The sequence below is a fragment of the Dipodomys spectabilis genome, unplaced genomic scaffold, assembly GCF_019054845.1.
Source record: "Dipodomys spectabilis isolate Male_0828 unplaced genomic scaffold, ASM1905484v1 ptg000428l, whole genome shotgun sequence".
NCBI classification, from domain to species: Eukaryota; Metazoa; Chordata; class Mammalia; order Rodentia; family Heteromyidae; genus Dipodomys; species Dipodomys spectabilis.
In genome coordinates, this window is record NW_024871105.1 from 2,832,574 (window position 1) to 2,857,728 (window position 25,155).

A 25,155-nucleotide genomic window follows, 5' to 3' on the forward strand; every position below is an offset into this window, starting at 1 on the left:
TTTTCCTACCCTTTCCATGTCCCATAAGGATGCTGCTTGGAGTGGAGATTCTGGCCATTACACATTTGTGAAAAGGAGGACAAACGTCAAACAGATTGAAAAGTTTGAGGGTGTACAAAAATAGATGGAAGCTACAAGTCATTGGAACAAATATCAGGACCCCTCTCTGGCCAGGAGTTCCTCTGAGAGTCAGTTGGGAGAGCTTTGCAAGTTTCTAAACTACCCTGAGAGCTCATGGAAACAATATCCTGGGAATCAGAAATTATGTACTCCAGACAGACTCTTTATGCCCTTAAGGAGTGTCACAAATATACACAGCTTCTCTGTTCCTTGGGGGACTGTCAAGACTCCTAGAGAAGCTTGGATAACTCCAACTTCTATACTAATGTGAAAACTGCACAAGGCCAACCTTCTTTTTGTTGTGCTTAGTAATTGTGCACTTTTATCCAGGAAAGTTCTGGCATTTCCTATGCAGACATCTGAGGGGAGCATAAACAAGTGTTAGGTGTTTTGCTACTAAAGCTTGAATAGATTTTTTTTGTGGGGGGGGGTTGGTCATGGGGCCTGAACTCTGGGCCTGGGCTCTGTCTCTCAGCTCTTCAGCTCAAGGCTAGCATTCTACTACTTGAGCCACAGTGCCACAGCTTCTGGCTTTTATTTTTTGCTTATGTGGTGCGGAGGAATCGAACTCAGGGCCTCATGCATGCAAGGCAAGCGTTCCCCCACTGAACCACCTTCCCAGCCCAAGATAAGTTTTTTTAATGTGCTGATTCTGGGGTTTGAACTCAGGGCCTCAGCACTGAGTTTCTTTTTCCCCAAGGCTACTAGTAAAATTGGAGCACAAATCTCTTGAAATTTCTGCCAAACAAACTCCATAACTAAGATCTCAAAGACAGGTAGAAATGCAAGCATTAGTCACTTAAGTATTATATCATGTACTCAAGTTAGAATGTGACAGGGAATAACAAAAATATCTATTGATACTATTATCTTTGATGATGAAGCCATTCTCCTTCTCCATTTCCTCAAAGCCTGAAAGGTCATTTAAAGTAATAACATGGCTCCTTTATCTTCAGCATTTCTAAGGGTAAGTACACTGCCCACAAACAACTAGTTTCATGTTCAATTATATACACACAAAATGAAATATCATGGAGAAAGCAACACATATATATTTGCAAAAAGCTAAAATGACTTCTTCCTTATTCTCTTACTCAAAAGATCATTTGCCATGAAATAGATTGTCCTTGAAAAAATCGTGTTTAGTATGTCAGAGTTAGAGAGACAAAGACATATGTTTTCTCTCTGTGGAAGTTAGATCTAAATTATAAACATTCATGAAAAAACATATTCAGGATCCTAGGCATACATACAAGCTGAATAAATTCTGGTATACTCATGGAAGATTGAAAGAGTGTAACTCCTTTAAACAACTCAGAGTTTAACAAACTGAATACCAGGAGGCTGAAACATGTGTTCCATATGTGGAGAGTGGGAGGAGGTCAAGGGGTAGAGGATGGTGATTGGAGGGAGAAAAGGTGGGTAACCAAACACAGTCCTAATAGTCAATGTATATCCGTGAATATAAAACCAGGTAACTTGAGAACATAGAGATGGGGTTGGGAGATATGTGGGAGAAGGATGAATGCAATGACATTGATCAAGATGCATTGTATTCAAAAAGTGACATGCTGTCAGTAAAAGTCCTTTGTAAAAGAAATTAAATAAGAAAGTCATATAAAAAGTAAGTCACACCCCATGTCTACTGGCTCAATTTTCCTCCTCCAAGTGATCTGTGAAAAGAGCTCAGCTGCTTTCAGATAATTACCTCAAGTTTCTTCAGGAGGAATTTCATTTGCACTGCAGAACTCAGAGAGTGCTCAGGCCACATCTGTGATTTCACCTTCCAAATCATTCATCCAGGTCATCATTTCTGTGATTCTCCACATGATGGAAATTTCTCCATCGGAAGCCGCAGCAACAGAATGATTTTCCCTTAATTTCTGCAGTTGACAAGACAAGTCAGGATATCACAAAAGAGTTCTCATTTGATAAAAGGTCTTGCTACCATAATTATGCAGGTTACCCACAAACCCAACACAACATTTAACCTTAAAATACATGACCCGCCCCTCCCATACCCAGCAATGATATAAAACTTTTACATAATGTAGCACAGTACCAGATACTATGAGAAAAATGTAAATCTTATTTTGCCCTTAAGAAAGATCTCATTAGAGTTCAGTGAAGTAACTAAGACCTAGATTAAGTGATGCCACAGAAAAATAGTGTCAATAAAAATTGTTGAATTGGAAAAAAAATATTTTAGAAGATTTGTCAGCTAACAATCAAATGCTGATTCAAATACCAAGATCTCCCTGTATCAGTTGAAGCACTGGTGGGCTTTGGAGAAAGCATCCCTAACATCAAACCCAGAGCTTCCAACTACACAGGCTACAGCAGAAAGGGAGTCAGGGCAGAATCTTAGCCATAGCCTTCCTTTTCTTAGATTCTCTATAGCACATGCTCAGGCTAATTTGGCACCATGAATGTGTGTTCTTGCACATTGTGTACACACATAAACACAAATCCTCCCACATAATTAGGATCCCATGAGAATTTAGATGGGAGCCCACTTATCTCATATATGGACATGAGATAATGACCTATGAACTTGGTTAGACACTGACCAGGAAGATGGAGATCTGGAGGTGAAGCTGAAGAATCCCTTGAACAAGACCTCTTTGTAGCAGGTGAAGTGCTATTTGAGGAGGGTGGCAGAATCCCCAGATTCAAACCCATAACCAAGTCTATAGAGGCCAGGAAGGGACGTGGGGCAAACACCAAGCCCTAGCCTTCCTTCTCTTAGTCCCACTGTAACACATTATCAGGTAAATCTGGCAACAGGTAAATGAGAACCTGTGTGTGTGTGTGTGTGTGTGTGTGTGCATGCGTGCATACACACACACACACAAACTTCACGCATGATTCTGTACACTCTGGGGGATAGGGCCCCCCTTACCTCAAAACAGGGGCTTCCTGAGGGTAGCACATCACTACAGTCAGTGTATGAAAAGTTTGGTGAAGGCAGCAGACTCAATGGCTCCAGCACCATCGCCACTCTCAGTTGACACAATGGACGCAAGCAATCCCCAGCTATGCCTGAGAAGAAAGCCCAGGTTGTCAAACAGCCCCCACCTTCCTTCACAATGGACTCTAAAGCATACATTCATTCCTATCTGAAGCTACATGTGTACAACTGCGTAACCCTTCATCGTGCCTCAGCAACCACACCAGGGGAAGGGTCATCTTACCTCAAAATGGGGCTTCAAGGCACTTGGGCACATGTGTTCCAGCAAGATGGAGATCTGAAGAGGTCTTTGGACACCAGGTCCCTCCAGCAGTTGAGAGACCACTTGGGGGTGGGTGGCAGTGTTAATGGCTCTAGTACTACAACCACCAGTGAATGTGTGAGCCCCACACTACAGGTTTTAGTAAGGTGGACTCTAATCCCCAGCCTTCCTTCTCTGGTGACTGCCACAGCCTATGTCCAGACCAACCTTGTACCACATGCATGTGCATGTGCATGTGTATACTTAAGTGTGCATTTCATGGGCATCCTTTCAACCACTCATGTTGAGAGAACAGAGGCTTGGAGAACAGGGTTGAGGGACTGAGGGCAGTGGGAGGAGGGTGGGCAAGGTGGCAGGGGAGCTGGGGAGGCTGTGGAAGGTGGGGGTGGGGAAATAGGAAGGACCGGGTAGAATGGACAGGTCCACTAAATCCACTTAACTCAAAATAGGGTCTTCCCAGGATGGATCCCACAGGGAACTGGAGCTGAGGAATGGTAAGTGCAGTACTGACATTAGACAAAAAAGCCTTAGCCAGGAGGTGAAGTGGGGAAGACTTACTCTAGGCCTTCCTTCTCTGGCAGCTCTCACAGACCTTGTTCAAGAAATTTGGCACCACATCCAAGCATGCTATGGGAATGCCCTGTGCATGAGTGGATGTCCACACATGCCTTCATGCATGCATCTGTTCCCATGGGAAGATGAGTAGAACTGGGAGAAGAGAGGGGAAGAGGAGCCTGGATGAGGGGTGGAGATGAAAGTTGGGATAAGGTGTGGTGGGAGGTAAGGTTGGGGTCAGAAGTGAGGGTGAAGATTGGGCTGGAAGGGGACTGAGGAGTGGAGCTAGAAGCAGTAGTAAGTTTGAGGCCCGATGTGGGGTGAGAGGTGGATCTAAGAGTGAGGGTGAGGGATGAAGCCAGAAATGAATGTGAGGAATGGGACCAGAAGTGGGGATGAGGTGTGGGACCTAAGTTGGATGTGTGAGTGGGACCAGAATTGGTTTTGAGGTTGGGCCTAGAAGTAGGATGAAGGGTGCATCAGAGCATGGTTGTGAGGGGTGAGGTTGGAAGTGTGGGTAGGTTAATGACAGAAGTAGGGTGAAAGGTGGATCCGATATGGTGATGGATGAGGTCAGAAATGGGGGGTGAATAGTGGAGTCATAAGTGGGGTGTGGGTGGATACAATACTGGGAATGAGGGGTGAAGCTGTAAGTGGGGGTTGGGGTTACAGTGGGGGTGAGGAAGTGAGGTGAGTGGTGGATCCAAGAGTGGGGTGAGGGTTGAGACTAAAATGGATGTGAGGGTTGGAGCTGAAAGTAGGGGTGAGGATCTGGCCCAGAAAAGGCAGTGAGGATTTGGTCAGGTAGGGAGACAGGCCCACTTACCTGGAATCAGAGTCATCATGGGATGTCTCCAGCAGCTGGGACCACACAAGAGGAAGGTGGAGATCTGCCTCACTTGAAGCCCTAGAGTCCCTCTAGTACCACATCTCAGAAGCAGGAGATAGCAGCAGCTTCCCCACCTCCAGCCCTACAACTGTCAGCAGATGCCAGGAGACCTAGGAACCTCAAACTACAGGAGCCTCTGTCTATGGTGACTGTATTGCCAATGTGCAGGTCAGTTGGGCCTCACGTACATGCATTCAGATGTACATGCACACACATCCCCTCACCTACGCATGTTGGGGCGGCCTTGGGTCCAGAGGGACAGGGTGGGGCAGGATACAAGGTAGGCGGTGGGGGAGGGAACACGGTGGGTGTGGGACAGGCTGTGAGGAGGGGAAATCAACTGGAGGATAGTGGAGCCTAGCAAAAGGATATGGTTCCAAGAAGAGGTTTGGGCCCACTCAACTAGAAAGAGAGTTGTGTTGGGATGGCTTCCACAGTGTAAAGAAGGATCAGTGGAGGACGTGGAGGGGACTTGAGGGATGGTGGAGCTTACCTAGAATCTGGGTTGTCCAGGAACATTTCCCGGGAGAACCATTCTGGTGAGTATATTGCCTATGTTCTGGCCAAGCATTCATCTCATACAAGCATGAGCACACATTCCCACATCCATGAATGTTAAGGTGACCTGGGAGGAGGACAGAAGGGGCAAACAGAGTGGTCCTGGGGTGAGGGAAGGAATGAGGATAGGAGTAGACAAAGCAATGTTGGATAGGTGTCTTCCCAATGTAGATGAGAGGGGTCAGAAAGAGGGGTTGGGCTCACTTCACTAGAAACAGGGGTGTATGAGGATGGCTGCAGCAGGGGTACAGCGGCAGAGTGATGGGTGGGGAAGAAGAGGATGACAGGTTGTCTCCATGGTGTTGCCTTTCTATGGTGCAGCACTGGTTGCGAATGGGCATGATTAAAACTTTCATCAATTTTTTAAAAAAAATAATCAATAGATTTTTAAGTTTCCAGTTTTAAATTTCCAATTCTCCATGCAGTTAGGAAGTTGAGATGATGCAAAGAAGTCTCAAAACTGTATGTCATATAGTTCTGGTGTGTGTGGGGGTGCCAGTCTGATGTTATTCTTCTCTAGGCTAGGACTCTAGCATTTGCCATAGTTTCACTTTCAGATCTTTTGATTATGCATTAGAGAAAAGAAATATCTCTCTTTCCTGCCTGGTCTAGTTTCAAACTACAATTCTCAGCTCTCAGGCTCTTGAATAGTCAGTATTACAGGCATTAGCCGCTGCCGCCCAGCTGTGTTACCTACATTTAAATCATACGGTATGCTGAGTGTTATCTATTCATTAATTTGTGCAACAGTGCTGCCAAAAATAAATAGTAAAAAAAACAAGATATTACTGAGATTTTCCTAAACCAAAAAAAAAAATAAGAATGACCCATAATATGCTCAATTTAAGTGATGAATTAAAAATTATGCAGCTGTTGAACAGCAACATATATTTGGTCATTATGAGAAAAATGATTCAAATAGCCAGAGTAATCAAGATACAGAGAATAAGCAAGGTGCATGGGGGGGGGGGGGGAGGGCGTTGGTTGTGGTGTTTGAATTCGGCCTGGGTGCTCTCCCCTAACACTTCTGCTTAAGGCTGGTGCTCTACCACTTGCGTCACAGCGTCACTTCTGATTTCTGGTGGTTAATTGGAGATAAGAGTTTCACAATCTTTCCTGCTCAGGCTGGCTTTGTACCTCTATCCTCATATCTAAGGCTCCTGAATAGCTAGAATTACAAGCATTATTTCCCAGTGCTGCCCTGTTGTGGTTTTTTTTTTAATTTATTTTTTATTGTGAAAATACTGTACAGAGGGGTTATAACTACATGGGCAAGATAATGAGTACATTCCTTATCAAGCATTGCAGCCTCCTCCTTTGTTTCCCCTTCCCATCCCTTCCCATCTTCCTCCTGCCCCCCCCACCCGATCCTCCCCGCTCCACCTCCCCCCCCAACCAAAGTTGTAAAGTTCGTTTTCGACATAACAACTTGTATATCTCATTGTTGCAATGGATCCACCTCTATCCCTATTTAAACGATTTGTTTTCCCCTTCCCCTCCACAAATTATACCGACATCAAATACAGTGAAAGCAGGGGTTATACTGTGGGAGAAGGACATACAAAGCAACAAAGAAATAATCTTATAAATGTGTTAGAAACAATCGCATGAAAGAAAAAATAACATGTGAATACATATCTTAGGGTTCATTTCCCTAACATCACCTTATCTGAACTTTTCTGCTTGACTCAGACATATACTAGATATTGCAAATAAGGGAAACCATGGGATCTGTTTCTTTGGGGCTGGCTTACTTCACTTAATATATTTTTTTCCAAGTCTTTCCATTTCCTAACAAATGGAGCAATGTCATTCTTTCTGATGGAGGCATAGAATTCCATTGTGTATATATACCACATTTTCTTGGGAGGAGGATCACAAAATCCTGATGTGTTTTTTTGAGCAGTGTAAATATGTACAATTTTTAAGTTTTTAATGTAGCCCACTTCATTTAGCATCAAGTTACAGATGCTCTGATCTACTGTATACATGGTAATCACTGAATTTTTAAATTCTGACTTCCTGAACATTTTCAGGATTTCTCTTTTGAATCATGCATTTAGGTATCAGATGATTCCTATGGTCATTTTTTCATTTAAGAAAAATCATTTCTGATTTTATTTAAAGTCTGAGACTGGAACTTGAACTTGGTAATTGATTCTGTTGCTCATTAACTAGTCCGTTACCACGTGAGGTATCCATTTAACCTCTAATTTCTGGTTTTTCAAAAAACAAGAAAAGATAATAGGAGGATTGTAACTTCAAGAGCAGCCTGAGCTACATGGCAAGTCCCTGCCAAACACACACACACACACACACACACACACACACACCCAAAGAGCTGGTGAGTTTAGAGGAGGGGAAAGTGATATTAATAGCAGTGATAGCAGCATAAAAAATTTAGTGTGCGTGTGTGTGTGTGTGTGTGTGTGTGTGTGTGTGTGCTGATTCTAGGACTTGAAATCAGGGCCTGGGCACTGTTCCTACAGTTTATGCTCAAGTCTAGCCCTCTACCACTTGAAGCAAACCTCCCCCTCACCTTTTTGGAGGTCATTGGAGATGAATCTCATTTACTTTCTTCTCCAGGCTGAATTAGAACCTAGATCCTGAGGTCTCAGCCTCTTTTCTAAGTAGGATTAGAGGAGTGAGCCTGTAGTGGGTGTTGTATTACTGTTAAGTAATATGGTAAACATCATGCCAGTTTATACTCTTTCAAGCAGAGGTTGAGTGTTTCACACAGACCTAAGACACAACCCACTCCATATCTGATGACATCCAGATCTCATAATCCTGTGAGATAAGTTTTGTTATGCTCACTTTGCCTATGAAGAATTTGAGGTCGAGAGAGTTTAGTTAACTTTGAGTCCCCAGTTTGTATATAGTGGAGCCTGTATTAAAGCGCAATTAGGATTGTTTATTTCAGAAAACATTGAGCCAGAATGTGTTCTAGTCAGCATGTGTTCTAGCAAGTGCTACTCTTTGTAAGTACTATTTTCTGCCTGATAGATGAACTTTCTCCTGTATGTATGACTTATTCCTTACTCCTTAACTTTGCACCACTCTCATAAGCTAGGTAAAGTACAAGTGATGAGAAGAGCCATTTTTGAACAGGAAACTGATAATGGGGTTTGAGCTTGGTATCACATACATATGATTTTCTTTCATTTGATTCATGAATCCAGTATTATTTTTGTCTGATTTTCTTCTGTATTTTTATTATAAATGTGATTTATACAGAGATTGTAATCATATAATTCAGGTAATGGATATATTTCTTTTTTAATTTTTATTTATTTTTTATTGTGAAAATACTGTACAGAGGGGTGACAACTACATGGGCTAGATAATGAGTACATTTCTTATCAAGCATTGTAGTCTCCTCCGTTGTTTCCCCTTCCCATCCCTTTCCAGCCTCCCCCTACCCGCCCCTCCCAATCTTCCCCCCGCCCCCACCAAAGTTGTAAAGTTCGTTTTGGACATGACAACTTGTATTTGCATTGTTGCAACGGGTCCACCTGTATCCTTATTTAAACGACTTGTATTTACCCTTCCCCTCCACAAATTATACCGACATCAAATACAGTGAAAGCAGGGTTATATTGTTGGGGAAGGACATACAAAGCAACAAAGAAATAACCTTATAAATGCCTTAGAAACAAATGCATGAAAGAAAAAAAAAACATTTGAATACATGTCTTAGGGTTCTTTTTCCTAACATCACCTTATCTGACCTGTTCAGCTTGACTCATACTATATTAGATATTGCAAATAAGGAAAACCATGGGACCTATGTTTCTTGTGGCTTGGCTTACTTCACTTAATATAATTTTTTCCAAGTCTTTCCATTTCCTAACAAATGGGGCAATGTCATTCTTTCTGATGGAGGCATAGAATTCCATTGTGTATATATACCACATTTTCTTGATCCATTCATCTACTGAGGGGCATCTGGGTTGGTTCCAGATCTTAGCTATAGTAAATAATGCTGCAATAAACATAGTTGTGCTGGTAGCTTTAGTGTGGTCTTGTTTGTAAACATTTGGGTAAATGTCCAAAAGTAGTATTGCTGGGTCATAGAGGAGCGCTATGTGGAGTCTTTCCAAGTGGTTGAACATGTTTACACTCCAAGCAACAATGCAGTAACGTTCCCTTCTGTCCACATCAACTCCAGCATCTGTTGTTATTAGAGTTCTTGATTTTTGCCGTTCTAACTGGGGTAAGGTGGTATCTTAATGTTGTTTTGATTTGCATTTCTTTTATGGCTAGGGAGGTTGAGCATTTCTTCACGTATCTATTGGCCATTCTTCTTTCTTCTTCAGAGAAGTTTCTCTTTAAGTCTTTAGCCCACTTATTTCTTGGGCAGCTGTTTCTTTGAGGATTTGTTGTTGGTGACTTTAATTTTTTGAGTTCCAAGTATATTTTAGATATGAGACACTGGTCCATTGTATGGCTGGTGAAGATCTTCTCCCGATCTGTGGGCTTTCTATTGATTTTGCTAGCTATGTCCTTTGTCATGCAGAAGCTCTGCAACTTCATGCAATCCCATTTGTCCAACCTTTCTTTGATTTGTTGTGGTTCCGTGTCCCAATTAAGAAAATTTCAGCCTGCGCCAAGGAGACCTAGGGTTTCTTCTATTCCATCCTGTAATGTTTGCAGAGTGTCTGCTTTGACTCCGAGGACTTTGATCCATTTGGAGTTAATTCTGGTGCAGAGTGATAAATATGGATCTAGCTTTAGTTTTCTACAAGTAGTTAACCAATTTTGCCAGCATCATTTACTGAAGAGGCTGTCTTTCTTCCATTCTATTTTTTTATCACCCTTATCGAAGATTAGATGGCTATAAGTCTGCAGGTTCATTCCTCGGTTTTCAATTCTATTCCATTGGTCCTGAGGTCTGTTCTTATGACAGTACCAAGATGTTTTCATTCCTATGGCTTTACAGTAGAGTTTGAAATTTGGTATTGATATTCCTCCAGCAGTGTTCTTTCCATTGAGGAGTGTTTTTGCTATTCAGAGACTTTTATTGTTCCATATGAATTTTTGGATTGCCTCTTCTAGTTCCCTTGCCTCTTCTAGTTCAGGTTGGAAATTTGATACGTATCACATTGAATTTGTAGATAGTGCTAGGAATTATTGTTATTTTCACGATGTTGATCTTTCCAATCCAGGACCATGGGAGTTTTTTCCGTTTTCTAAGTTCTGTTTTGATATCCTTTTTCAAGTCTTTAAAGTTTTCATCATAGAGGTCCTTCACTTCTTTGGTTATGTTAATTCCTAGGTATTTTATTTTTTGTGGGGCAATTGCAAATGGAGTTGCTTTCCTAATTTCAGTCCCACTTTTCTCATTGTTGGCATACAGAAAAGCCATTGATTTTAGGGAGTTAATTTTATACCCTGCTACTTTGGCAAAGTTTTGAACCAGCTTGAGGAGTCTATGGGATTCTTTAAATACAAGATGATGTCATCTGCAAAGAGGGAGTGTTTTACTTCTTCTTTCCCTATTTGGATCCCCTTTATGTTTCATCTGTTCTTACTGCTGTAGCTAGGCATTCTAATACTAGATTGAAGACAAGAGAGAAGAGTTGACATCCTTATCTTGTTCCTGAGTTAAGAGGAAATGGCTTAGGTTTTTCACCATTAAGTATAATGCTGGCTGTAGGTTTGTCATATACAGCATTTATTGTATTGAGGAATGTTCCATGGATTCCTAATTTTTCCAAATCCTTCATCATAAAGGGGTGTTGGATCTTGTAGAATGCTTTTTCTGCATCTATTGAGATAACCATGTGGTTCTTATCCTTGCTCCTGTTGATGTGATGAATTATATTAATTGCTTTGTGTACATTGAACCAGCTTTGCATCCCTGAAATGAATCCAGTTTGATCGTGGTGTATGATTCTTTGGATGAATTGTTGAAGTCGATTGGCCAAAATTTGGTTGAGAAGTTTTACATCAATGTTCATCAAAGAAATAGGTCTATAGTTCTCTTTCTTTGATGAGTCTCTGCCTGGTTTTGGGATGAGGGTTATGATGGCTTCATAGAATGTGTTCTGTAGTGAACTTTCTCTTCCAATTTCATTGAAGAGTTGGCGGAGTATTGGTGTGAGCTCTGCTTTGAAGGCCTTCTAGAATTCTGCTGTAAAACCATCTGGTCCTGGACTTTTCTTAGATGGGAGGGCTCTTATTGCTGTTTCTATTTCAATGCTTGATATGGGCCTGTTAAGCTGGTTTAATTCATCTTGGTTTAGTTTTTTTCTTCTTTTTTTATTGTGAAAATACTGTACAGAGGGGTTACAATTACATGGGCAAGATAGTGAGTACAATTCTTATCATGCATTGTAGCCTCCTCCTTTGTTTACCCTGCCCATCCCTTCCCATCCTCCCTCCCCCCCCAAAAAAGTTGTAAAGTTCGTTTTTGACATGACAATTTGTACTTCTCATTGTTGCAACAGGTCCACGTGTATCCTTATTTAAACGAATTGTTTTTCCCCTTCCCCTCCACAAATTATACTGACATCAAATACAGTGAAAGCAGGGTTTATATTGTGGGGGAGAGACATACAAGGAACAAGGAAATAATTGTATAATTGCATTAGAAACAAATGCATGAAAGAAAAAAACATTTAAAATACATACCTTAGGGTTCATTTTCCTAACATCAACTTATCTGACCTGTTCAGCTTGACTCATATATATACTAGATATTGCAAATAAGGAAAACCATGGGACCTATGTATCTTTGGGCTTGGCTTTCCTCACTTAATAGAATTTTTTCTGAGTCTTTCCATTTCCTAACAAATGGGGCAATGTCATTCTTTCTGATGGAGGCATAGAATTCCATTGTGTATATACAACACATTTTCTTGATCCATTCATCTACTGAGGGGCATCTGGGTTGGTTCCAGATCTTACCTATGGTAAATAATGCTGCAATAAACATGGTTGTGCTGGTAGAATTAGTGTGGTCTTGTTTGTAAATATTTGGGTAAATGCCCAAAAGTGGGAGTGCTTTGTCATAGGGAAGCTCTATGTGGAGTATTTTGAGGATCTTGGATACTACTTTCCAAAGTGATTGAACAAGTTTTCACTCCCACCAACAATGCAGTAACGTTCCCTTCTGTCCACATCCCCTCCAGCATCTGTTCTTATTAGAGTTCTTGATTTTTGCCGTTCTAACTGGGGTGAGGTGGTATCTTAATGTTGTTTTGATTTGCATTTCTTTTATGGCTAGGGAGGTTGAGCATTTCTTCACGTATCTATTGGCCATTCTTCTTTCTTCTTCAGAGAAGTTTCTCTTTAAGTCTTTAGCCCACTTTAGCCCACTTATTTCTTGGGCAGTTGTTTCTTTTAAGTTGGACTTTATTGCAGTCTTGTTGGTTTTCTATGTGTAGGACATCTTTAAGAATCTTTTGTAGGGCTGGTTTGGTGGAGATGTATTATTTCAATTTTTCTTTGCTATGGAAGGTTTTTATTTGGCCTTCAGTTATGAAGGAGAGTTTAGCTGGGTACAGTATTCTTGGTTGATAGTTGTTTGTTTTTAGGGCATGGCATACATCATTCCAGGCTCTTCTTGCTTTGATTGTCTCTGCTGAGAAATTTGAGGTGATTCTAATTGGTTTCCCTTTATAGGTGATTAATCTTTTATCCTTGACAGCTTTAAGGATCTTTCCTTGGTCTGAATTGATCCTGTGTGGATTATAATGTGACGGTGGGATGTCCTAATCTGGTCAGGTCTATTTGGTGTTCTAAAAGCTTCTTGTATCTGAATAGGTCTATCTTTTTGTATGTTTGGGAAGTTATCTGCTAGGATCCTGTTAAACAAATTTCCTAGACCATTAACTTCTGTTTCTCATTTCTCCTCTACACCCATTATCCTTAGATTAGGCCTTCTGATGATGTCTTCCAAGTGTTGGATAGATCTATCATATTTCCTGGACTTGACTTGGATGGTTGTATGTTCTTTCTCTATAATATCTAGGCTGTCTTCAATCCCTGAGATTCGATCTTCTGCCTGGTCTAACCAGCTGTCGAGACTTTCTACTTTGTTTCTTATTTCTTTTCCTTCTAGTTGGTCAGCTTTAGTGGCTTCAAGTTCTTTGTTGAAGCTTTGTTTTAGATCTTGTATGAACTTCTTTACTTCCTTAATTTGGTGTTCAGTGTTTATTCTCAAATCACTTAGTTGATTGGTTATGGTTTCCTTGGACTCCCATTCCTTCTGTTGGATTCCATTCAGCATTCCCTTTGTGGTCTTCCTGACTTCCTTCAGCTCTTTGTTAATGGATTCCATGAATGCCTTTAGTGATCTTTTAGTATTCTCATCCTGCTCTCTCAATTCCCATATTACTCTATGCTTGCCTTCCTCACGTTCACACCATTCCTGTAGTTCTCTTTGAGTGTTCTCAGCCTGCTCACGCCATTCCTACCTTTCTTTTTGAGTATTCTGAAGCTGCTCACACAAATCCTATATCTGTTTTTGAGTAGGTTCCTCACGCTCATGATATTACTGTATAAACCTTTGGATTGTCTCCTCTCTCTCACTATCAGGCTCATACAGAGTCCTTTTTATGTTTTGAATCTTTTCATTTATCATGTTTGCCAGCAGTGTTTGTAGAGCTATTTGGGAACTCTACTCTGGATTATTCCTTATCTATTCTGTCCTGATTATCATGAGTGGGAGTTGCAATACCCGGAGTTGCCATTTTTCTTGTGTTTTTCCAGCTTACTCTGCCCATTTGGGATGAAAATAACACCAGTTTTGTGCTAGAACACTATCTTAAGGCAAGCATCAACCAAGGTCTCTATTTGCACAGTCTATAGTCTGCAGATACAATGTAATTCAACAGATAAATCTATTCAACATCAAACAACTATATATTAATGGGCTGCAAACCGCAAAGAAGAATTTGGCAAACCAGAAATTATTAAGTTTAGGGAGAGATGTGAGTAAAAAATAGGAATAGAGTGATGTTAGAAGGCACAGGGAAAGTTAATTTAACTAAGTCCTAATCTCAAAGCAGGAAATAGGTTGGATAGTTTGAAAGGAGAGAGAGAAAAAAAAAAGAAGAAAGAGAAAGGGAAAAAAAAGAGACCAGAAAAAATAGAAAAGTAAAAACTAAAAATATGCAGGACAAAAACAAACTATTCAGAGAAGAACGTGGATATAATGAGAGAAGAGGAGGGATATAAAGGAGATGTGAAAAACTTAAAAATAAACATACTTAAAATATTATATAGGTTTAATGAGGTAGTACTGCTATTAAGGAATTTAAGCCTAAGAGGTTTTGAATTGAGTAATAAATTTGTGGATTAAGTGTGTACACAATGGGGGATAAGGCCTAATAATCGACTACGGGTTTATTTGAGGATGTGCAGAACAACAATTAAGTCACATAAAGAAGAATGAAAGAGAAGAAAAGGTGAAAAGGATAAGAAAGAAAGAAAAAAGATCTGAAGTTCAGTAGAGTTAAACAAAAAAAAAATTTTAAAAGAAGAAAAACGCACACACACATATATCCCTAAAATAAAAATTATAAGAGGAAAAAAAGTTACTAGAAAACTTTTTTTTCAAAAAAGGTAAAAATTAAAAATTAAAAAAAAGTTTTAGAAAAAAAAATTTTATATATATTATTTTATTTGTGAACATACTGTACAGAGGGGTTACAATTACATGGGCAGGATAATGCGTACATTTCTTACCAAGCATTGCAGCCTCCTCTTTTGTTTACCCTGCACATCACTTCCCAGCCTCCCCCCTCCCCCATAAAAAAAATTTATAAAATGTACAAAAAAAAGAAAAAAAGTTATTTGATTTCTTTTGGAGAGGTGGGAAAAATCCTTTATCTCCCTTGTGTCCATTACCAGCCTCTTGTTTGAGTCTCTGGTCTGCTTGTGGTGATTGATTTTCCTGTGGCTTGCTTGGTTTCTTAAGTAAGTTTGTTTGAACAAGCAGAAAAATGCTCTGCTTTCTCCAATGTTTTGCGATCCTCCTCCCAGGTTAGTTCAATGTGAGGGAGATCTGCTTTGAGTATCACAAAAGAGGGAGTTGGCTTTTTCCTCACGTTCAGAGATGCTGTGATGAGGCTAGGTTCTGGGTAGAGTTGAGGCCTTTCAGCAAACAGTAGCTTTTCCCGGGGGCTAGTTTGTGAGAAACTCACAGAGCCAAGCCTGGAGCCACTCTCAGGGTTTATGTTACTGAATTTCAATTGATTGTCAAGGCTGCTAAAGGGAAGGGCAGCCTCTGGCTCTGATTACTCAGTGAAGAAATCCACTCCTGGGGCTGGCGCCCGAGCTGGGTGACTTTTCCCTGGGTGGAGCTGAGTCTGGCAGGTCAAGTTAGGTTCTTGTGACCTGCTAAATGACACTAGTTTTCTTCCAAGGCCTGAGTTGGAGCTAGAGGCTCCACTGAGCTTTGTCAGTATCCAAGATGGAGATCTCCGGTACTGGGGCGGGGGTTGGCCTTCCCTCCTCTGCTTCCTGAGAAGGAGTGAGTACTGTTAGGCTTCTACTCACGCCGAGTCTTGGTTCCTGTGTCATCTGTGGTCTGCGAACTGCAGGATGAAGATGTCTGCTCCTTGTCTGTTCTTTCTGTGTTGAGTAGAATCCGCTCGCCCACCCTGTGTGGCTCCTTCGTCCCGGACTCTCTGTTTTGCAGGTATGGCAGCTATACGGCCACCTCCGCCACCGCTGCTGCCACAGTGGCAGCTACTGGCAAGTGCTCAGATCTGTCTCCTTGCCTGAATTTTCCCTCTCTGGCCTAACTCTCTGTACTGTGATGGTAAACTTGGTGTGATTCTCTGGCTTAGGACTATTCACTGGAACTCTAAAACTGCTTTCTATGCGAGAGCTTGTTTAGCCTCCAGCTTCTCCTCCACCATCTTCCCGGGACTCTGAATATATTTCTTTTTGGAAGTGTCACCCTTTCCCTTGCTCTCTGTTTTTCTCACTCACTGGTTTAGTTTTTATTATCATTATTATTAATATTATTATTATGGTGATGTAGAGGGGTTAGTTACATTCGTGTGGTTATGACTATATTTCTTTTTCCTTTGTGGCTTAAACCTCAGTCCTGGGAACTGACTCTGAGCTCTTTTACTGAAGAATGGCACTCACATTGAGTGACAGCTGTACTTCCACAAGTACATTTCTTTTTGAACAATGTCACTCTTTCCTTCGTCTTTTCCAGTGTTCTCCTCCATCCCTACCAATAAGTTCCATAGTTCATTTTGAACATAATATCAACTGAGTACCACTGCGCATATGTTCATCCTTTGTCCCTCATTTCTAGGTCCCCTTTACCTTTCCAAAGAGATAAATGAAAAAAAATTACAAAAATGAAAGAAAGTAAAGAAAAAAATCATCTTGTTTCTGTTTCCTGGTCAATGGTTATTTTTGAGGAAGGTTTTCTCTCTCTCTCTCTGTGTGTGTGTGTGTGTGTGTGTGTGTGTGTGTAAGTGTGTATGTGTCAATACTGGAGCTTGAACCTAAGAAACTGACTAGCTTTTTTACTCAAGGCTAACAGTCTATGACTTGAACCAAATTTGCCCTTCTGGATTTTTGAATAGTTAATTGGAGATAAAGTTTTCACATATTTTCCTACCTGGGCTTACTTCAATCCTCTTTCCTCAAATTTCAGCCTTCTAAATAGCTAGAGATACAGGTATGAGCCACTGGTGGTGCTTGGCCTACCTTCTTTATGTTAAGTAGTTGAAATTTAAAAGAAAGTTGCAACAGTAGTACAAATGAAATTAACTTTCCCAGCTTCATTAAGTTTTAATACTTTGTCACACTTAATGTGTACAGAACAACATTTTTTGCAGATGTTCCTGCAATTTGGCTTTCATCTTGTTTTTTTCTCATGATGAACTTGATTTTACAGCTTATACATACTAAATATTGATAGGAATATGTCCCGAGTGCATTAATTATCTCTTGTTGGCTTTCATAGGAAATGGTGCAAGCTAAAACTTGTCATGATAAATTTGTGTGCCACACCCTGATGATATACCCACATTCTTAGCCAGAAGACAGTAGTGCCTGTTACAAATCATTTAGATGTGACAAAACCTTGACTCAGGCCTTTTTACCACCTCCTTCTATGTCCTTCTCTTAGCAATCCTGAGTCTCCAGTGACCATGACAGAGCCCTGATGGACCTTCTCAGTACACACAGCCAAGGTCACCAGTCAGGCATGGCACCCACATCTGGATGCGAAACCGGTGTTTGCTTTCTATGATCACATGAAACAGGAACTGTTAGGTCCCTAAGCTGTCCACAGTCCTAAGGGTTCCTCATTGAGCATTCGAACATAAGAATTAAGGAGATATCAAATTCAGTCTTCTTTCTGCCAGTTATGCACGTTTTTCTTCTGCTACTGTCATCTTCTGTTGAAAGAAATTATCTGGGCTCTAGAAGCCATTTTGCTTATTCTAGACCCTTAGGGTAAGTCTGGGCTTTATACTTAGACAAAAAGATATGTAGTGATAAGAATATAGCAAACTTAACATTTTTTCTATTCTATTATTACCCAAATATGTTTGCAAATTCTATCAATAATGCTTATTATTAAGAGACATTTATTTAGCAGTCACTTTCTCAAATTCCTAACTTCCTCAATGAGCTAAGAGAAGCCACAGAAACTTTCCGGGGCAATTCAGTTCAACTTCTTATTCAGGGAGTAGTGCCAGTGTGCTAGATCTCCAAATTGAACAAAGAATACTGCTTATATCTCAGATTACCCACCCAAACTATACCAAAGAAATCTAAGGACAAGAGATTAGTCTGACTTGGGAACAACACAGATAAAAAAAGATGAGTTCTAAGTTAACAGAAACAAAAAGAAATTTTTATTTATTCATATAAAAAAGATACTTGGGTAAATTTGGGTGCTCCATTGTGTGGTGAATATTTAGAATTGTAATATCTTCCTGAAGGAGAGATCATTTTATTAGTATGTATTGACCTTCTTTAACTCTCCTAGATAATTTTAATTTAAAATCTATTTCATCAGATATTAGGACTCCAAGTCCTGCATTTTTATGTGGGCATCTTGTATATACATTTTTTTCACATTTGGGGAGGGGAAGGAAAATAACAAAATTATGAACAAAGGATATAGGTTGACCCACTGTAACAATTAAATGTACTCAACACTATGTTGAAAAAGAACTTTATATCTTCAGGGGTGGTGGGAGAGGAGTTGGGAAGTGAGGAAGGAAGGTGGCAAGAGAAAAACAAAGGAGGAGGTAATAGCACTTGATGGGAAATGTGCTCATTACATTACTGAAGTAACTGTAATCCCTCTGTACAGTATTTTTACAATAAAAAGATATACAAATAAATAGTTACATTTCTCTTTATCACTCAATTGTGGTTATATGCATTTGGTACTAGCTTCTTGAAAGTCCTAAAGAACTCTTTCACATGAACTCAGCTTGGTATTTTTTTGTTGCTGTTGTTGTTGTTTTTTGTTGTTGTTGTTTTATTGTGAAAATACCATACAGATGGGTTACAATTACATGGGCATGGTAATCAGTACATTTCTTTTTTTTTTCTTTTTTTTTTTTCAATCGTGGGGCTTGAACTCTGGGCTTTGACCCTATCCCTCAGCTCTTCAGCTCAAGGCAAGCTCTCTACTGCTTGAGCCACAGCACCACTCCCGGTTTCCTGGTGGCTTTTTGGGGATAAGAGTCTCACGGACTTCCTTAGTTCTCAGCCTCCTGAGTAACTAGGATTACAGACTTGTGCTACTGGCTCCCAGCATGAGTACATTTCTTATCAAGCAATGTTTCTTCCTCCTTTGTTTCCCCTTTCCATCCCTTCCCATCACCAGCGCGACCCCCCTCCCCCGGCCAAAATTGTAAAGTTCATTTTTCAACATAATGTCTTTTACATCTCATTGTTGAAATGGGTCCACCTGTATCCCTATTTAAACAATGTGATTTTTCTTTCCCCTCCAAAAATTATACCAACATCAAACACAGTGAAAACAGGGGTTGTACCATGGGGGAGGGACATACAAAGCAACAAAGAAATCATCTTGGAAAAAATGATATTAAGTGAAGTAAGCCAGGCCCAAAGAAACATAGGTCCCAGGGTTTCCCTTATTTGCAATAACTAGTATATGTCTGACACAAGCAGAAACGGTCAGATAAGTTGATATTAGGTGAAGTGAAGCCCAAGCTTGAGTTTTTAAAAATACATTTTTATTTGAAAAAAAATCTGTAGAGAGGGGTTTCAGTTACATGAGTGAGGTAATGTGTACATATACTATCAGGCACTGTTACCTCGTCCTTTGTTTTTCCCCTACCATCCTTTCCCTCTCCACCTCCCCAAATACTCTCTCCTTTCCCACCACAAGTTGTAAAGTTCCTTTTCAACATAGTGTCTTGTACATCTCATTGTTACAATGGGTCAACCTCATATCCCTATTCAAACATTTTGTTTTTTTCCTTTCCCCTCCCCCAAATAGAAAAATGTATATATAAGATGCAGGGCACGAGAATCAAACCCAGTGCAAACATGTATTATAGCGTGGGGGAGGAACATACCAAAGGAAAAAAAAATCACATAATACATTATAAATACATTAAAAAAAAACTGTAGCAAGCAACGAAAAAATGCGTGTTCTTGTCTGGGGGTTCATTTCACTTACTGTCATCTTATACGGTCATATGTACATAGCTTTTGAACATTCCTGCTTGTTTTAAACATACACTAGGTATTTAGCTAGAGTTTTCATATATTTTTTAATTTTTATATGTTTTAAAATTCTGTTTTATTGTAAAGATGCTGTACAGAGGGGTTAATATGCATGAGTAAGATACATTTCTCATTGAACATTGTTACACAATTCATTGATTTTCTCCCTCTATGCCTTCCCTCCTCCCACTCCAGCCCCCATCCTTGCCCGCCGACACAAACTTATTAAGTTCATTTCCAATATAGTGTCTTGTGAGTATCATTGTTGTAATATGACATCTTTTGTACTTCTTTCAGCATTTTGTTATTTCCCTTCTGTTCCCCAAATCAGACAAATACATATACAAGATGGAGAGTACCAGATTCAAAGACAGAAATTGCCAGGGATATAGCCAATGAAAAAGAAAAAAAGAAATAATAAAAGAAGAAAGAACTAGCTATAGTACATTGGCTACATCAAGGTTGACAAATAAAACAAAGAACTACTGTTTCAATGTGTTGGCATTCATTTAATTTAGCATCATTTTATGTGGTCATATGTTCATACTTCTTGAGCTATTATGATCCTCTGCTAGGACTAACTTAGGCTAACACTAATCATTGCAAATGAGAGAAATCACAGAGCCTATGTTTCTTTGGGCCTGACTTACTTCACTTAATAGGATTTTTTTCCAAGTCTTTCCATTTCCTTACAAAAGGGACAATGCCATTCTTTCTGATAGAAGCATAAAATTCCATTGCGTAAATAGACCATATTTTCTCTATCATTCATCTGTTTTTTTTTTGGGGGGGGGGGTCCGGTCGTGGGGCCTGAACTCTGGGCCTGGGTGCTGTCCCTCAGCTCTTCAGCTCAAGGCTAGTACTCTACCACTTGAGCCACAGCGCCACTTGAAGCTTTTTTCTTTTCGCTTATGTGGTGCTGAGGAATCACACCCTGGACCTCATGCATGCAAGGCAAACGCCCTACCACTGAGCCACCTTTCCAGCTCTCATTCATCTATTGAGGGGCATGTGAGTTGGTTCCATATCTTAGCTTTGGTAAACAATTCTGCTACGAACATAGTTGTGCTGGTAGCTTTAGTGTGGCCTAGTTTGAGATCATTGGGATAAATACTGAGGAGTGGGATTGTTGCATCTTAAGGGAGTTCTATATTTAGTCTTTTTAGGAACCTCCATACAGTCTTCCAGAATGGTTGAACCAGCTTACATTCCCACCAACAGTATAGTAGTGTTCCCATCTAGCCACAACTCTGTCAGCATCTGTTATTATTATTATTCTCTGGATAATGGTCATTCTAACTGACGTGAGGTGGAATCTAAAGGTGGTTTTGGTTTTGATTTGTGTTTCTTTTTTTAAAAATACGTTTTCTATGGTAAAAATGTTGTACAGGAAGTAACAGTTACATGATTAAGGTAATGAGCACATTTCCTATTGAGCATTGTTGCCTCCTTTGTTTTTGTCCTACCATCCCTTCCTTCCTCACTTCCCATACTACTCCCCTCCTCCCCATTGCTAAAGTTGTAAAGTTCGTTATCATCATCTCATTTTTACAATGGGTCAATTGGTATCCCTATTTAAACATTTTGTTTTTTCCCTTCCCTTCCTCAAATTAGAAAAATGTATATACAAGACGCAGGGCACTGAAATAAAACACAGTGAAAACAGGGGTTATACAGTGGGGGAGGAAGTCATCAAAGAAACAAAAAATCACATAGTACATTATAAATACGTTAAAACCATAGCAAGAAAAAATAAACCACTTGTGTCCCTGTCTTTGGCTTCATTTCGTTTAACAACATCTTTTATTTTCATATGTACATAGTTTTTGAACTTTTCTACTTGCCTTAGACTTATACTAGTTATTAAAAATTAAGAAAACCATGGGACCTATGTTTCTTTGTCTCACTACACTTACTATAATTTTTTCCATGTCTTTCCATTTCCTAACAAAGGGATGGTGTCATTTCTGACAGGAATTGCCAGAGCACACTGAGAATAAACAAAGATTAATACAGGAATTTCATGAGCATGAGGAAGCTAATAAAACATTAATGCAGGAATTGCATGAGTGGGATGGGAATAGACAAAGATCAATTGAGGCATTCATAGAATCCATAAACAGACAGGAAAAGGAATCTAGGGAGGCCACAAAGGAAATGCTGAATGAAACTCAACAGAAGGAAAGGGAGTCCAATGAAATCATAGTTAATCAAGTAAGGGATTTGAGAATGAACTCTGAAAGCCAAATTAAGGAAGTAAAGAAGTTTGTACAAGATCTAAAACAAAACTCCAAGAAAGAATTTGAAGCCACCAAAGCCGACTAATTAGAAGGATAAGAAATAAAAAAGTAAACAAAGTAGAAAGTCTTGACAATAGGTTAGAGCATGCAGAAGATAGAACCCTGGGATTGAAGACAGCCTAGATATTATAGAGAAAGAACAGACAACTTTTCAAGACAAATCCAAGAAATGTGATAGATTTATTCAACATTTAGAAGACACCATCAGAAAGCTTATTCTGTTGATTTGCATTTCTTTTATGACCAGCAATGTTGAACATTTCTTCAACTGTCTATTGGCCATTCTTATTTCTTCTCCAGAGACGTTTCTTGTTTTTACAAATTTCATTCTGTTTTTCTCTGAGGAGCTGGAGAGAATTCTTGTGAATTTCTCTCATTTATTTAACTTTTCTGTGTTTCATTAGTAGTGCTTAGCCACTTGGCTTCAAGCTCTCATTGCCTATCCCCACAACTCTGGCATTCTACAACTTGAGGCTTTTAGTTGTTATTTGGAGAAAGAATCTGGTTGGCTTTTCTGCCCCAGATGGCTTTGAATATTGAGGGATCAACAGATCTCAACTTCCTGAGTATCTAGTATTGTAGGCATGAAATGAAACTTAGAAGTTGCGATCCTTAAATGGAGAAAATTTGCCTAATTGCAAAATTATTTGTTTTTTATTTTATTTTTGGAAAAAAGTGTCTCTCACACTTTCCCTTAGGCTGGCTTCAAACTAAATATTCCTGGCTTCATTTTCTGCATGTTGTGATTACAAGCATGCACCATAATATCTTGCACAAAACAAGTTTTTGAATAACAAACTAGTATGTCAGAAACCTTCACATTCTCAAAAATAAAAATGAAATGTTACACCAGGGCTTCCAAGTAGGAGTTCTCACCTGTAAACCTAGCCACTCAGGATGCTGTGATCTGAGTATTGGGGTTCAGAGCAAGACTAAGCAGAAAAATCTGAGAGACTCCTTTCTTCAAATTAACTAGCAGAAGTCTGGGACTAGAGCTGTGGCTGAAGTGGTAGAGCACTGTCCATAAAGCAAAGAGATAAGGGTCAGCACCGAAGCCCTTTGTTCAATCCCCCAATGCTAGCAACAAAAATAAAGGCAAAGCAAGGAAAATGATAATTTTTTTCTAGGAAGTCAAATGCAAGAGGATTCCTTTGAGTAATTAGACCTCCAATTATCTTTCTTTTTATTAACAAATATTAATTATATAAATTATAAAAAATATTAATTACTATATATCCACACATGGATACAATGTATCATAGTCATATCCTCCTCCATCACCTACCCAGTCTTATTTCCAGTTAACCACTAAACAGCCAGAAACAAGAGAGGTAGCACAAGTGGAAGAGTCCTAGCCCTGAGCAATAAACATAAGGGACATTACCAGGTCCTGATTTGAAATGCTAGTACAAGGACCCCCCCACAACAAAAATAAAACAAGCTATAGCATATAATTGTCTACAGGAAATAGTAATGTCTGTCATTAAGCTCCCACACATTATAAATAACATGAGGAAACAAATTTTCAAAGCTTTTTGAATAGCATTTTATTCTCTGAGAATAACAGAATAACAAGACATTGCTCTTGTCTGTTCTGTCGCATGATATTGGATACAAGTATAGGATATTGTCCAGAAAGAGTCTCTGCACAACTTCTAAGGAAACAGAGGCTGGCTTCTTTTTTAAGGGTGAAGGAAATACTTTGTATCTGGTTTTTGATGCCTGTGAATCTATGGGAATTCATCAACATATTAAAATTACATATAATTTATAGCATCATATCATATAATAATAAAGGTCAATTAAGGTACTTTAAAACTAAGCAAAGAATAAGTTTAATTTCTAATAAATCAACAACAAACAAGGCAAAAGGAAAAGAAGATGAAACATATCTTAAGCAGCAGGCTGGTGGCTGGAACCTAAGACCCCTGTTTTTAAGGTGAGAACAGAAGGACATTGCTTACAAGGCAGCAGGAGCAGCCAAGTTTTGGGGAAATAATATGAAGATCACCAACATAAATGTTAGTAGAATTCAAATGCTGCTGGCTCATGGCTATAATTCAGGCAAGTCTGTAGGGTGAGATCTGAGGACCACCTTTGGAAGTCAGTCCTGGCAGGAAAGTGCATGAGGTTCTAAGACTACAATAAAGCCACAAATGCAAAAAGTAAAGATGTGGCCAAAAGAGACCATGGACAGAACTCTGGTTTGGACTTTAAGCTCTCAGAATAGACAAAAACAAAAACGAAGAAAGAAAGAAACAACAGAAAAATGGGTGGGAATAGGAGTGATGAGGTCCTGGGTTACTAAATCCAGTAATGTAAAAATGTAGCCTAATCCAAACAAAAAAGAATAAATTTATTACACACTGGTATATAGAAATGTATTTAGTGAGAATACAGAAGGAATGTCAAATGTAAAAATGCCATAAAGGTATCTTTCTTTCTCTTTCTTCTTGCTAGACGGGGACTCGAACTCAGGACCTGCCACTTTGGTTCATTGGCTATCTGTCTACCAACAGAACCACACCTCCATCACCACATTCCAATGGTCTCAGACTCTCTTGCTTCTCTCTAGCAGCACTTGCGTCCTTTGTGTGCCTATTGGTTTTGCATGTGACTTTCCAAGGACTGCTCCAGCGATAGCCTCTTGAAGAGGGAGAGGTAAATAAGGGCCCACTGCAAAATCTCGTCTAAACTGAGTGGGGTGCCTCTTACCTGTAATCTTGCTATAGAGGAAGTGAGGTGTGTGGGTGATGGTAGGAAGGCAGCTCAGATGGGGAAAAGAATCAACTGGGCTCTGCAC